We start from the raw sequence: 13,964 nt of genomic DNA on the forward strand, positions 1-13,964 counted from the left end.
GGGTGGATAGATGGGAAGACAGTAGAAAGATGATGGTAAGGCAGGCAAGAAGGAGCTATAGATGGGTCGATGGATGGACGGACGGATGGAGGGATGGATGGGTGGATGGATGAATGGATGGATGGACGGACAGATGGATAGACAGATTACTACGTTCCAAGTTGAGAATGTTCTCTTGTGCCAGAAGACTATAGGGCACTGGGGCTACAGTGTATTTTCCAGGAGTTTGGGAATTGTCCCTCCTCTTGTGGGTAAGTCTGTGTATGGCAGGGACAAAGGAAGGAGTTTTATGAGTCTGTATTTCAGTCAACTTGATTCTTGGATCTCCTCTTGTCCTCCCTCCCACTGTCACCTCTGTCCCTCTCTCTCCTTCAGATGTTCACTCCCTCGGGCTATTTAGGAGCCTTTACACTGCTCTCACCCATGTACCCAAGTACATCATCAGAGCCTCATTACCGCCTGGACTTTCAGGTACAAGCAGTGGGTTCCCTCCTCAGGAATCTTCTGAGATTAGCCATACCTTCGCAACTGAGACTAGCTCGGTAGTGGCCTCATCACTCAGGGGTCCCTTTGGCCAGGCAAATGTGCCACAGCTGCCCTGTTAAGAGAAGCGTACATGTCATGGTTTTAGAGGCAGGCAGGCTTGGCTGCTGCTTGACTGTGTGACCTTGGACAGGTCCCCTTGCCTCCCCATGCCTCAATTTTCTCATCTCTCAGACCCCTATGAAGTGATTGTTGATCATCAGTTCCAAGACATACATTTCCCCCACACTGTAACAGTGTAACATCTGAAACTGGTATGTGTCTTATATTCAATGCTATGTCATAGTGTAGTTGGCAATTTAAAAAAATTCTCAGTGGCACATTAAATAATGTGTATCTTAGTCAATGGTATTTTGACATGCGTGAAATACAGTAAAATGATTAGATAAGAAGATGTCTGGTTACTTGTCCAGCAAAGAGTAGGGACTCAAAACTTAATGGTTTATTCCCCTTTCCCCTGACTTAAATAATATTAAAAAAACAAAACAAAACAGTCGAGTTGGTTATTTGACATCACAATATGTGGGGTCCATGTTGGAGGAGAGGTCCATGCTGGAGGAGTGGTCCATGGTGGCCTCTCTTGCATCCCTCCCAGTCTGAGCTGCTTCTAAGCATGAACATCATCTTACCAGCACCTCAATTCATGGGAAGTTCTGATTATGAAAAGGGTGCTTTGTTCCACAAAGTAGGACCTTCAGGGATTTTGGAACCAACAGCCCGCATGCCTTCTGGCACTCAGCCGTCCAGTCAGATATGAGGGTCCAGATTTTAGGAACAGCTCTGCCACCAGCTCACTGTAAGACCTGGGCAAAGCTGTTCACATCTCTAAATCTCCTCTTCCCTGTCTATAATCCCCTTGTTGCAAGTTTGTTGTGAGGATCAAATGAGAGGCTCGGGCCCTGGCACGCAGATGATGCTCAATTAATGGAGGCTCTCTGATTTTCCCCAGGACAAACACTTCCCGGCCTCTTTCATTAACTGGCTGATTGAAAGTAAGTTTTTCTTCTTATATCCATCCCCGTTGTCCCCCAACCTCAATGCCATCTTCAATGTTGAGCAATCCTTTCTCAAGTTTCTGAAAACCGGTGTAAAGTCCTGCAGTCGTGGACAGCCCACCTGACACACAATCTGTATTTTGATCCATAGTGACCACTGAAGCTGGGTTTTTGGGTAGCAACGTCACAGTGACCAGTGTTACGACAGGGCTCCTGAGCTAGCCCTCCCCGTAGTGATTAGTGTTACACTGGAATTCTAGAGTCTCCTATTCCATTGTGATTCTTTTTTTTCCAAAGATTTTATTTATTTGTTTGTCAGAGAAAGAGAGAGAAAAAGAGAGAGAGAGAGCACAGGCAGACAGAATGGCAGGCAGAGGCAGAGGAAGAAGCAGGCTCCCTGCCAAGCAAGGAGCCCGAAGTGGGACTTGATCCCAGGACGCTGGGATCATGACCTGAGCCTAAGGCAGCCGCTTAACCAACTGAGCCACCCAGGCATCCCACCATTGTGATTCTTGTTGTAGATTTTTCTGAAGTAGCCCATTCCACAGTGATCAGTGTCAGAGCCGAGTTCTTGGGATAGCCCACTCCATCGTCACCAGCATTAAGGTGGAGCTCCTAGTCCACTAACCTAGTCCACGGTGAAGAGTTTGGGCAAGAGATTCACTCACTCTAGAATAATTAACCGTTCAATAAAATTGCTGAAATTTTCTACTCTTGATGATCAGTTTTGTGGGATTCCTGGGATATCCTACCCAAAAGAGAAGACTATTGTAATGGTGTCCCTAAAATACTTCACTATTGTGGTCCGTTACTGGGGTATCTCATTCCGTAGTGACGGTATTACCATTGGGTTTCTGGGCTGGCTCCTTCTCTTGGTGTTGAAGTGAAGCTGTTCTTAGTATTATGGTTAAGCTTCCAGGCCATCCCATGTTATGGTGAAGAGCATTGTGGTGAGATTCCTGGGACATTCCACAACTCTAGTGTGAGAAGCTTCCTAATAAAGCCAACTGATGACTGAGTCTTGGCAGAATTCTTCTTCTTTCTTTCTTTATTTTTTAAAAGATTTTATTTATTTATTTGACAGACAGAGACCACAAGTAGGCAGAGAGGCAGGCAGAGAGAGAGGAGGAAGCAGGCTCCCCGCTGAGCAGAGAGCCTGATTTGGGACTCGATCCCAGGACCCTGAGATCATGACCTGAGCTGAAGGCAGAGGCTTAATCCTCTGAGCCACCCAGGCACCCCCATTCTTCTTCTTTTTTTTAAATCATGTCACTATGTTCCCAGTCTATTTCCTAAATCCCCTATGCTCTATGTGTGCGGGGGAGGGGGCTCTGGACAAAGGAGAACTATCCTGGCCAGACTTCAGAACTATCATCACAGCTTGCCTCAGGTCACCTCTGCCCCCTCTAGGTCTCTCAGGGGAGGAGATGAGACACCCCTCCCTCAAGCAGGAGGAGCAGCCTAGAGTCTCCCCAGGGGATCCAGGGATGGCCTGACTCATCGGAGAGCCCTCTAGCTGCTTCCCTGGCAGTTCTCCATGAATGTGGTGAAAGCCAGGGAAGATGGCCAGAAAAAGCTGTGGCCTGGGCACTCTGACCCCGGAGTCCGAGGCACAATGCCACTCCCAGCTCTCCAGTAGACCTCGTACCAGTTGCATCCTCTCTCTGGGCCTCTCCTGTCTCACCTGTAAAATATGCACCATCTCTAAAGGCCTTTCCATCAACAATGAGTGTTGGGGACACGGGAGAGGACAAGACCAGAGGCCAGAGGGGTCTCTGGAAAATCCATAGCCACTATCAGCCTGTCTCACGGTGGTCTTTCTTTGTTGTCAGTCGCAGAGACCCAGTGGTCACCCTATCTGTAGGATCAGCGTGGCACCCCTGCCGGGACTATGGTAAGGAGGTTTAAACCCTGGAGGGTCCCTGTGGAACTCTTTGACCCCCATCTTGAGGGACTGTCATCTTCATTCACTGCAGATAGTCCCTTTGTTAGAGCTTGGCTTCGGATATGCTCAGGGCTGGTAAGATGTCATACCTCTCCAGAAAGGTGTTTCAGCATGAGGCTGCTTAAAGCAGATGAGCCTCTAAAACCTGAACCAAAGGAATGGGGTGGTAATGGGGGAAGGCCAGGCGGTGAGCGTCGCGCCCCCATCCGGGGGTACGTGTGCTGCATGGCGGAGGGTTCGAGCATTCCCGCTGGCCACAGGAGCTGAGGCCATGTTCTGCATTCCAGTAAGATGTGAAAAAGTCAGCCTGTTGACTAGCTGTGAGCCACTCAGGGCTCAGAGGCAATGGCGCTACCCCAGTAAGGTTGCCTGGGACCCTCTGACCTGCACCCTCTGCTCTTGCTTGCCTGTCCTCTGCCTTCCCCTCCCATAGAAGAAATCTGCTCCAAAGCCGCTTTTTCAGTGTTTAAGATACACTTTAGGATCTGCCTGGAAAAAAAATACAACTGAGGAATAAGATACACATTTAAAATCCCAGAAGGACAGAATCCAGCTGGCAGAGGCCATGGAAACCCCAGGATCTTCCCGATGGGCTGGTGGCAATGAGCTGGGAACCCTTTGTGTGCAGGAGCCTCTCTCAGGACATGGTTGCATATTCCAGGGAGGGGGTGGTCCCTGTCGCACATCTTCAGTGCAGCAGTGAAGAGCACAGGCTTTGGAGTCAGGTAGACTCGAGTTCAAATCCTGATCGCCCACTGACTCTCTGAACCTCCACTTCCTCTTCTGCAAAATGGGAGAATAGCCCCTAGCTTAGCGAGTAATCCTGAGAAAATGCATGAAGAAAGCTTACGTGCGGAGTCTGCACCGCGAACTGCCTCCTCCAGGAACAGTGTACAAATGAGGAGGCAGAGGGAGCAACTGGGCAAAGATCTGGATAGGAACTTCAAGGGTGTGAGAACCCATAGTCAGACCCTCCGCGTCATCCCTGCTCCCTACGGACGAGTCCCTACAATGACAGGGGTGGAAACTGCGCGAATTTCAGCCGCCCCCTCCGCTCATCCCTCCGGGCATCCCTCTGTGCCCTGCAGAAAAAGTGACCAGAGCAGGGGCGCCTGGGTGGCTCAGTGGGTTAAAGCCTCTGCCTTCGGATCTGGTCATGATCTCAGGGTCCTGGGATCGAGCCCCGCATTGAGCCCCGCATCGGGCTCCCGGCTTCACGGAGAGTCTGCTTCCTCCTCTCTCTCTCTCTGCCTGCTTCTCTGCCTACTTGTGATCTGTCTGTCAAATAAATAAATAAAATCTTTAAAAAAAAAAAAAAAAAGTGACCAGAGCAGACTGGCAGGACCTCTGAGCGAAAGGGTGCAGTTCCCAGATTATACCACGAGGTGGAGCTATGTCCCTGCTAATCCATGTTTCCTATACCCAGACTGAAGCCACTTGGGTAAAGCTGCCTTTTTAATGTCAGGCACTGTGCTGGGCACTTGGCTTTCATGATCTTGCTTGATTTTCTTTTCTTTTCTTTTTTTTAAGATTTTATTTACTTGTTTGTCAGAAACAGAGAGAAAGAGAGCACAAGCAAGGGGAGCTGCTGGCAGAGGGAGAGGGAGAAGCAGGTTTCCCACTAAGTAGTGAGCTGGATACGGGACTCAGTCCCAGGACCCTGGGATCATGACCTGAGCTGAAGGCGTCCAGAAGCCCCATTCTTGCTTCATTTTCAAAGCTATCTCTTAAGATCAATATTATCAGCTTCATTTCAGAGAAGTGATATGACTAAATATGGAGGCTAGGAGTCAGAATTCATGGGCTCAAATCCCAGTTCTTCAGCCTACTAGGATAGTTAACCTGTCTGTGCTTCGGTCTCCCCATTTGAGAAATGGGGCTAATATTAGCAGTAACATTATGGTAGTTAATAGACTTTAACTGTTTGTTTTTTTGGTAGGCTCCACACCCAGTGTGGAGCCCAATGCAGGGCTTGAACTCATGACCCTGAGATCAAAACCTGAGCTGAGATCAAGAGTCAGATGCTTAACCCACTGAGCCACTGAGGTGCCCCTTGAGCTGCTTGTTTTTGTTCTGTGTCTGGCCCTGTGCTGTGCACCTCACGTGAATCACTCATGTCGTCCTCACAGCCACCTTAGGAGGTGGTTGTTAATATCCCTCGTTTGCAGATAAGGAAACTGAGGCTCGGAGAGGCTAGCTGCCTGTCCCATTTTCACATAGACGGAGTGAAATTCCAACCCAGGTCTCTGGCAGAGAGCTGTAGGAGGTGCCAGTGACTAAAGGCTCAGGGAAGAGACACCCCAGGTTCTTGTCCTGGCCCACAACTGTCCATTAAGTCCCCCACACTGCTCTGGCCTCAGTTTTCCACTGGTACTACAAGAAACAGGAGGATGTAGGAAGCCAAGCCCTTTTGCAATGCCTTGGTTCTATGACTCACAGTATGGCAGCCAAGAGACCCATCCTGGAGGTGCCAGAACTGGGACAGAGGGAACGCACAGTGAAAGGAGGACCCCAAGTCCAGGGCTCTCCCTGCACCCTGCACAAAGCCACCCCTGAGCTCCAGCCTCTCTAGGCTTCCTCATGTCCCATGAGCCCATGGCCTGAGGACACACAGCGGTGGCTCACAAGGCCATTCTGGCCCAGTGACACACATAACAGTCTCCATTCCCCCAACCTCCTTTTCCAGCACCGCCTTTGTGAACAACACGAGGGGCCCTGTGGGCCTGGAGCAGAACTGCGTGGAACCAGATGGGGAGACAAAGAAGGAAGACAGAGGGAAGTGGAGTGGCCTTTTGTTTCCCCCCAAAGTCTCTGCGGTGCACCCACACCTGGTGTCCTTGTCCGGCAATGAACAGCCCTGGGAGGCGGCCCGTTGCCAAAGAATCTGGAGTGGGAGGGCTGTTGGTTCCTTCAGACAACAAACACAGTCAGGTCACGTTTGATGTGAATCTGATTTATGCAAATATGGAACTATGTCCTGAGAAATATTAATGAAGTTTCACTTTGTGACCAGAAAGTTAATTTTTTTCATTGTTAAGAGCGTACAACTAAACACACTTCAGTCTCTCCGTCAAGGTCCTTTCCTTTGGCACCACATTCCCTCCAGTTCCCTACCTGCGTCTCTCTTCCCCTTCTCAGCCAAGGTCCCCGTTGCTGAGCTTCTCAGCCTTGAACTCGCACAAGAACCACCTGGGGCTCTGTTGAAATGCAGGTCCTGGTGTGGTTAGAGTGGGCAGAGACATGAGGTTCTGCCTTCCCAACACGCTCCCTGCAGAGACTGATGCTACGGGTCCCTGGGCCACCCTTTGGGCTGCAGGCTTGTCTTGGGCACATCCAGCCCTCTGCCCACCTGCTTTCCATCAGTCACCCCACAACCCAGCCCCCACACCAGGTCCTCAATAATTTCCATGTGGAGCAAACCTTCAGACCCTTGTTGGCCTCATCTTACTTGGCCCCAGTACAGACACTTACTTCCTCCTCCTTGAAACCAGATCTTCCTTTGGCTCTGCTCCCCTGACTGTCCTCCTGTCCCTCTGCTCATGGCACCTCAACTTCTCTCATGGGTACGTATATCCATGCTGGCCTGTCTATTCCTTCAACCCAGGCACTGTGATCTCTTCAGAGCTCAGCGTGCAGCCCCAGCTGGGCCAGTGGGGGTCAGCCTAGACTTTTGAAAAAATATTAGGGAAGAAATACCCTCTTTCTGCTAGGGTTGTTAAGACAGGGTATGGCCCCAGAGCTGCCAGGGGCTGTTTCTGCCACCTCTTGGGTATAGTCAGTCCGAGAACGAAGCCAATGAAGAAGAAAGCAGAGCCACATCATGAAGAGAAGCACAGTCCTGAAGATTTCCTTTGAGCACTGGGATTCAGCTGTGCCTGAAACCCATGGACCTTCAGTTATGGGAGCAAGGACTCCCTGTCACACTTAAGTCAGTTTCAGTTGTGTTTCCCATTACAAGCAACCCAAAGAACTCTGATGGAAGCAATTAACAAACACATGGCAGTTCCCTCTGTGTCAGCCACAGTGGGCAGTGAAGTGCATCCCAGACAGACTCTGGCCTTCCCGAGTTGACCATCGTTTGTGTGTGTGTGTGTGTGTGTGTGTGTGTGTGTGTGCGCGCGCGCGCACGCGCGCACCCAAGGAAGAGCCCTGTTCAAAACCTAAGGGCAGAGAGTGAGCAGGGCCAGCGGAGTGAGCCAGTGAGGGCTTCATGGAAGAGGCCCCCTGAAGGATGGGGAGACATGTAGGGGTGTGACATCCTCAGGCCTGGTTCGGGGCACTGGGAGGAGGTAAGGCAAACAGGTCCAGGAGGCCAGAGAGGAGGCCCTAGGGGCGCTCCAGAACAGACAGAGAGCCTGAGAATGGGGGGACGTGGAGATCCTGAGAGACCACAGTCCCAGGAGGAAAGATAGGCAGCTCTCCTGGATTCTCCAGACTTCATCCTCCCCATTTACCGGACCAGCCACCGCCTATTGCTCCTGAACTCTGCCTTCTTCTTTCTCTTAATGTCCCCCTAGGCCCTCCTCCCTGGGATCAGCACCTGATTTTAGAGAGGGGCTTCAGAGAACTGAATTGCCCTGTGTAAAATCACACAGCTGGTAAGAAGCAGGGTCGGAATAGAGACTTTGCCCCTTTGCCCACCCTCCGACCTCCCCCTGCAGGGGTGGGCACTGTGGAGCTATCTTTGCTGAGCGCTTACTATGTGCCAGGTCTGGGAGCTTAAACCTCACCTAATTCTCACACCACTCTCAGCAAATTGGCCTTCTTGATCTCTATATTGCAAATGAGGATTGGAGACTCAGAGAAGTGATGTAACTTGCTTAAGGTCACACAGTAGAAATTAGGAGGGTTAGGATTTGAACTGAGGTCTGGTTAATTACTAAAAGTCCCAGCAAGACAAACATACTCAAAGCGACCCCAGATTTGGAAACAATGCCAACATCTAATCTTCTGTCTTATCCATCGCCACCTATATCCTAATGTCTTATTATTTCCTCTTTCAAGTCCCAAAGTGCTCACTTCAATCCAATTCAGTGTTTATGAAGGGTCTTCATCAGGATGGGGCTGTGTGCCCGAGACAGAGTGAGGACTCTAGAGGAAAATTCTGACCATTTGTAGGGTTTTCAAAGGACAGAACATTTTCAAGTATATTACCCCCACAGTGCGTACCTGTGCCTCGGGTGTACTGAGGCTAGATGCACATATAAGCACTCTCTGGGGCCCAGAGCATGGCATGGGGCAGGGCCAGAATGGAAACTCCATAAATACATGATCGATGAATGGATGGTGGGTAGGTGGATGGCCGAAGGGATGGGAGGATGGATGGGAAAAGGCAGGAAGGGAGAGAGGGATAGGATTCTAGAATCTTCTCGCCGGACTCTGGATCTCATCCCCTACATTTATCTATTCAGCCAGTTGGTCAGCCTGTCAGTTAACTTGTCTTTGCACTTTAGCTCAATATAGTGCTTATAGGGACCCCCCACGAGCCAGGACCTAGGCACAAGGATGTGAGACACAAAGATGGCAGAGTGGTGAGACCTGACACAAAGGAATTCCAATCCAACAGAGGAGAAAGAGGGAGCACACATTCCTTCCACTAACGCACTTTTATGGAGAGCTTCCTCTGACACTGACCTTGGGTGCGTGGTGCTAGGGAAGCAGAGGTGGATCACAGGGCTTCCTACCCCCAAAGGGCTCTCACAGGTTAAAAGGGTGCCGGTCATCAGGATATAAACGAGTGTGTAGTGCAAGAGACTCTGAGCACAGACTCTGGGACCAGGAGACCCGAGCTCAGATCCCCAGCACTCGCTATGTCTGTGACCCTGAGCAATTCACTTTGCCTCCCTGTGCCTCGGTTTCCTTGTCTATGAAATGGGAACGAAGCAGCACCTGCCTCTGGTGGTCTGGGAGAGTGAGCAAGCCTGAGACTATGCTCTCCTACACTCCTGAGCTGATGGCTGTGGCTTAGCCACCACCCTGAGGGGTGGCCATCGCTGGGACAAGTTCGCCTCAGGATCTAACATAGGGCGTGGCACTCGGCAGGTGCCCCATAAATGGTGATCAGATGGAATAGTGGTCCCAGCTTACAACAATTTATATTTGTTAAATGATTGAACAAATGGGTAAAGAAGAGGAATGAGGAAAATGAGAGGTGAAAAAGCAAAACACATTGTATCTAAAATCAGAAAAACAGCAATGTCAAAACTGCGGCATGTACAGCTAAAGGTCTTCAGACAGCATCGTGACTTGGTTCACTGTTATGTGTAGCAGTCATGAAAGTGACAGTGTGTTGGAAAACATTTGTTACGAAGATCTTTCTTCTTTGCCAAGAGTTCCTGGGTGGGCAGTTCAAGTGTGGGAAACTGGGGCCTCTTATAAATTGGATGAATTATCTATACCTGACTGATTTCAGAGGAAAAAAATGACAATCCTTTTAGCCTTTTTATAGTAAAATAAAGGAATTTCACTCAGTGGTGTGAGAGTGATCCCTCGTCACCTGGGGGAAGGGGGGCGGGGGGGTACAGAGCCTCAGCCCAGCCACACCGCCCCCAACTCTTGGTCTCAGTGGGCTGGATGACCTTCTAGGACCTTTCTTGCCAGGAAATTGAGCCATGTTTGGAAAAAGATACCAGCTCAGAGGTTAAGGGCTGGGTCAGTGGGACCAGGAAGCTGCCACAGTGGGGATTAGTAGTCACACTGAGCTAGCTTGTCCCACTGAGACAGCTAATCCGTAATGCCTCACTGGAGATTCTCAATGAGAAATTCATCTCACGACCCTCAGGGCTGGGGCCCTTGTCCCCAGGAGGCAAATACCTGCTATGCAAGGAGAACCCATACCCTGGAGAGGGGAGAGAGGGGGACAGGATGGCACCTCTTCTCTTTCCGGGATGACTCGGATGCCTGGGCCTGGACCTCAGATGACCTCTGAGAGGAGCGACCTCCCCAACCACCACCGAAGACCCTTCCCGTGCCCCCTCACACTCACGGCCTGGGGGGCTTGGAAGGTGTCTGCGGTGACACAGTGCCCCAGCATCGTGCCAGCCCTGCACTGACATCCTGTCATGGTGTGTCGTAGCAGATGGGAGCAGCACTGAGCCCCGCACCTGTGCCCAGAGCAGAGAAACAGGCTCAGAGAGGCCAGGGATGCCCGAGGCCACAGCTGAGGGGAGAAGTCAGCCTGGCCAGCCAAGCCCACGCTCCAGACAACCTCCCAGACCCAGGGTCACAGGAGCAAGCGGGGGCCAGAGAAGAGAAAGGAGAGGTGGGTTGTACCATAACATCTAGGGATAGGTGGATATGTGTGGAAAGTACTGGAAACAGAGCACCATGGTTTTTCTCCTCGGGGAGCCACCTGGGGACAAAGTCCCTGACCTGTGTGTAGAAATCCGAACAGCAACTCAACGAACATTTCTTCAACAAGGGGTCGTTAAGGCACTGAGGACGTGGCAGGGAACAAAACAGAATCCCCACTTCCTAGAGCTTCCTCGGAAGCTTCTCCCATTAGAAAGCACCCACGGGATGTATACGTGATAATTGTCTGCTCTTTAGACCGGGCTGACACTCATGGTGTCCACTTTACAGGTGAGTAAGCTGAGTCTCTGAGAGGGTAAGGCCACAGGACTAGAGAACAGCAGAGCAAGGATTTGAACCCAGGCCTGTTGTGTCCCAATGTCCCTGTTTATTGCAGTAATGATGATGACAACGGTAACAGGGATCCATGGGGCACCTTCTCCAGCAGGAGCCCAGCTGGGCTCTCCACCCCCATCTCCGCATTTAGTCCCCACCAGCGGCTCTTCTGAGGTAGAGACCATTCTAATTCTCATTCTGTGGTTTAAAAAAAAAAAAAAAAAGAGGCTCAGGTGCGCCTGGGTGGCTCAGTCGTTAAGCGTCTGCCTGTGGCTCAGGTCATGATCCCAGGGTCCTGGGATAGAGCCCTGCATTGGACTCCCTACTCGGCCAGAAGGCTGTTTCTCCTTCTCCAACTCCTTCTCCTTATGTTCCCTTTCTCTCTGTTTCTCTGTCAAATAAGTAAATAAAATCTTTAGAAAAAAAAAGTACAGAGTCTCAGAGAGGTGAAGGCACCTTTCTGCTGTCACACAGTCACCCAGGGGAAGGACGGAGACACACACGCACTTCAGCTCATCAGGACTTCCCTGCGCATGAGGGTCAGAAACACATTCAGTGAGCAGTGAGCATCCTGGATGTGCCGTCTCGGTTCATCTTCTCCGTGATGCCAGGGTGGTATGGCTCCGTGCAGGTGGGGAAACTGAGGTTGGAAGCAGCAGAGTGACCAGAATCCAGCAGTACCTATAATCGTCATGTGTCAAGGGCCTGTGGCATGCTAACCCTTCCACGCGGGTTGTCCTCAGGAACCTGGGGCTCAGGGAGATGACGCCCTTCATCCAGGCTGTTCAGCCAGCAATAGGTGAGGGAGAGGATTCGAACCCAGACCTACCCAAGCCCGGAGCCAGGCTCTGAGCATCACCCTCAGGGCCCCCTCAGTACCGTTTTGATTTCCATGGGCCAATGCTAGGCCTGAGGCCTGAGCCACGTTCCCCCAGGGCGGGAAAAACTCTCCTCAGAGATTTCGGCACTGCCCTCAGCTCCATGCCCCATGGCTGGAGGAAGAGAAGATAGAGCTTTGCAGAACTCGGTGCTGGACAGCAGGGCCGGGGGGAGGGGGGTGCAATGACTGGTCCAAGGCCACCCAGCAAGGCCCTACTGGAGGGTTCTCCTGGACCCGGACTCCCACCTTCTCCCTGCTCTGTGCTCTCATGGCGGAGCCTGGGTCTGTATGAACAGAGCTAGCTCCCCAGCCACCAGTCCTCTCCCACCCTTACCCGGGCCAAGATCATGTGAAGGACAGGCCCGCCGGGAACGGAGGAGCCCTCTGCCAGAGCCCCCCAGCCTCACGCCATGTGGCACACTGGGATTGCCTGTGGTCTGTTCCGGGTTGACACGGACCCAATGCAGCAGGCATTACAACCAACTCAAACAGAAAAGGCCAAGGGATAAACAGGATATTCGAGCTCAAACACGCTTCTGACCCGCCAGCTGGCCTCAGTGCGACAGGGGTGAAAGGACCTTCCCCGGGGACCCAAACACCCAGTTCCTGGTGGCGAAAGGCCTGGCCAAGCCATCCCCCTTTCCCTGGGCCTCGGTCTCCTCCACGGGTAAGGGGGCTCTCAGGGCCTCCTTGGGGCTTGGGGTTACTGTCTCCTAGCCCTGCCCCGTCCTGTCCGCAGCATGGTCCTTCCTTTCCAAGCCCCACGTTCCTCACCTGAAAAACAGGGCAGTAACATGCCCCACGGGGTTGCCGAGGGGCTGAACCCAGATGAAGCAGAAGCGCCCGGGACAGAGCAGGAGCCGAGTAAACGGCAGTTGTTCTTCTCAATGGTCCGCTCTTACAGGTCTCGGCTTCGGCAGGACGGTCAGGCCACACTGTAGAGTGCTATGCACCTGAGCTGTAGCATTGCAAGGGTCATGTCTAGGCAGAGCTGGGGCTCCGGAGGTTGGGCTGGGGTCACTGCTCATAGGACTCAAGGCACAGCGCACCTCTGGGTCATCCACTGCGATGGTTTCCATTTCTAGTCAACCGCGCCCCACCCAGGGTAGCTGGGACACAGACTGCCCCTGGGGCTCCCAGAGCCCCTTGTCCAAACTAGCCAGGGAAGGACAGGAACTCCAGTGCCTCTATGGTACATATGCTTCCTAAATCATTTTGTTGAATATTTTTTGTACAACTATTGCCCAAAGTAAAAAATTCCAACAAAACTGAAAGAGATACAATAAAAGAGGAAGAGAAGCAGGGTCCAAGGTCACTGTGTGGCCTTGGACGAGTCCTTCTTTTCTGGGGCACAGGCTCTCCAGACTTCCCAGCAAGGAGGTTAAACTTATAGCTCTAATCTTGCTCTGGCTTCGGGCCCTGCATCGGTTCCAGTGTAGTGTGTGACCCTCGAGCAGCCATCAGAAGGGAGGAAGCCAACGTGACACTATGAATGCCTGAGTCTGAACTGCTGTGGGAATGAGTGGCAGGAGACCCACTCACACGGGTCTAAGCAAAGAAAGAGAGAAGAAGAAATTTATTTGAACTGAAAAGTCCTGGGATATAAATGACTTCAGGCACAGCTGGATCTAGGTGCTCAAATGACATTTTCTCATTTCCTTAGTATTGGCTTCACTCTCCAGTGAGCTTTGCCAGATCATTGTATCTAAAATTGTTAAAGAGCAAAACAGACCTAAGTCCCCCTTTGTAGGGTGTGAGCTCTTGCATCCGAAGCAGCAGTAACATGATCTCTGGGCTTCTGTAAGAAGTTCTCTTTGCAGGCAGGAAAACATATCCGTGTTCTTCATAGAAGTCTAGCTTGTGCCGCCTTGTTGCACGGGCACATACATACACGTGTATATGTGTGAACACGTGTGTATATGTGCTTGTTCAGGAATCCCACACCACTGTCGGGAGTAGGATCTGGAGAGCCTCA

At 51.4% G+C, this 13,964-nt stretch overlaps 1 long non-coding RNA gene across 1 annotated transcript; it reads left to right on the forward strand.

The window, feature by feature from the left end:
- Nucleotides 1-1,160: 1,160 nt before the first annotated feature.
- Nucleotides 1,161-6,518, forward strand: LOC125109622 (uncharacterized). The gene is made up of 4 exons (XR_007130308.1): nucleotides 1,161-1,339; nucleotides 1,493-1,535; nucleotides 3,371-3,432; nucleotides 6,170-6,518. It is a non-coding gene; the product is annotated as an uncharacterized LOC125109622 (long non-coding RNA).
- The last annotated feature ends 7,446 nt before the right edge of the window (nucleotides 6,519-13,964 follow it).

This window comes from Lutra lutra, chromosome 9 (assembly GCF_902655055.1).
Source record: "Lutra lutra chromosome 9, mLutLut1.2, whole genome shotgun sequence".
Lineage (NCBI taxonomy): Eukaryota > Metazoa > Chordata > Mammalia > Carnivora > Mustelidae > Lutra > Lutra lutra.